Source organism: Sinocyclocheilus anshuiensis, unplaced genomic scaffold, assembly GCF_001515605.1.
Source record: "Sinocyclocheilus anshuiensis isolate Anshui unplaced genomic scaffold, SAMN03320099.WGS_v1.1 scaffold415, whole genome shotgun sequence".
Classification (NCBI taxonomy): domain Eukaryota; kingdom Metazoa; phylum Chordata; class Actinopteri; order Cypriniformes; family Cyprinidae; genus Sinocyclocheilus; species Sinocyclocheilus anshuiensis.
Window position 1 is genome coordinate 1060680 of NW_015552655.1, and position 1925 is coordinate 1062604.

General features: G+C 34.2%; 1 protein-coding gene across 2 annotated transcripts in view; it reads left to right on the plus strand.

Moving 5' to 3' along the window:
- Positions 1 to 1925, plus strand: part of LOC107667116 (centrosome-associated protein CEP250-like) — a 67825-nt gene that overhangs the window by 2551 nt on the left and 63349 nt on the right. The gene's annotated exons all lie outside the window — the stretch shown is intronic.

The following is a 1925-nucleotide window of genomic DNA, read 5'->3' on the forward strand; positions in this document are numbered from 1 at the left end:
TGTCATTTTAAAAACATGGTGAAATGTGTCAGATTCATGCATCATGAAATGTTAACATTGCCTTTGAACTTGCATTAATGGCTGCTTACAAAATGATTGAATAATATGCATTTTGCAATTTTTAAGTTTTTAAAAAAAATAAAAAATAAAGTTTTGTGCCTCTGAGAGATCATGAATTCTTTTTTTATTATTTCCCTGTTCAGTTACTACATACACATAAGCAAAAAATGACAAATATTTATTTTAATATAGTGTAATGAAATTCTAAATAAATATTTTATTAAAATATATTTTAACATATTTACATTTAAAATATATAAAGATATACAATAATATAATTCGTTCTTTAAATCTAAAATATTTTTATATTTTTATTATAATTATCAATAAATATATAATATTAAAGTTAAGTGTTAAAATATTAGTATTAAAATACAATGAAATAGCATTTAAAATATTGTAATTATTATTTTTTTTATTATATATTATTAAATACTACTACCACTACTACTAATACTAATAATATTAATAATAATAATATATATTATATATATAATTACTAATGTTTTTTTCTCAGGCTCTCATACCGCATTAATGCCAAACGGGGGCCCTGGAGAGCCGCTCAGGTAGGATTGGTCACTATCTGGGGGCGTTACAAGGGTAGTTAACAAAAATCTTACCGCATGAATTATTTAGTGTTGCGCTTTTTCGTTTTACAACCAGACGAAAATCGCTAAAAACACAGTTTAAATACATATAAAATCCTGACTGTAAGTTTAAATAACGTCAGTTTACCCCGTGCGCAGTCCACCTACCTTGATTCTTGTTATTCCACATAAAATCAATGTGATTGAACAATCTGATTGGACACTTCCGTCCTCTGACTACAAACGGTAGGCGTATTCCTTCCTGTGATTGGCTTACGGTGTATGTCGGTTGCGTCGTGCCCCGCCCCCTTCATTCCTGCGTGTGTGTGTCGTGTGTAGTGTGTAGTGTGTGTGGAGAGCGCAGCCGGACCCGTGTGATCAGCTGTGATCGTGGGAAACGGACAAAAATCCGTCTTTGGAGCAGAAACTCGAGAGAGAATCCACACTGAAGCGCATCGCTGAAGCGCTGGATAACCACCAAACTACTTCAAAACTACACTCACAATAAAGTACTATAGTAATAGCATGGTTTTTAGACGTGGCTCCATGGTTCAAGTTTGGCTGCTCATTAGGATTTGAGGCACAGCCTATTTTAGAGGATGGTTATTAGCACAGTATGACTACCTTACCATAATGCCATGTTTTTTGACTTGTACTGTGGTAGAGCCATGGTTTTGTTGGAGGTAAATGTATCATGTAAAAACCATGGTTTATGCATATGGTAACATTTATTACATGGGTATATAATGTGAATTTGACTATACTGAACCACCTTTTGACATTTTACCTGAATTCCCCCTATTTGTGAAACTAGACCACAGGTTTATAACAAAGGCTGCGTTTACACTGGCAGAAAAAATCCGATTTTTTGCCCACATCTGACACAGATCGGTGGTGAGCTGTATGCGCTCGCATTTTATAGAGATGGAAACTTTAAAAAAAATTGCATATTCAGGAGCTGGTTTTCAACCCCTGTCCCGTGAATTTTATTAATACCTAAAGAATTCTATCTCTAATGAGCTGTATAAAATAGCATACCAAATGAAAATTACCGTCGTTTTCCGTTATTTATCCGTTCAGTCAGATTTTGAGCTGCAAAACATCCATGACAGCCGTTGTCCATGCTGGCAAATAATAGCTCAATGGCCACTCGACGTGAATTATTAGTTATTATAATTATTAATTATAATTATTATTAGTGGCAAGTCGTGGCCTAATGGTTAGAGAGTTGGACTCATAACCCAAAGGTTGTGGGTTCGAGTCTCATACCGGCAGGGA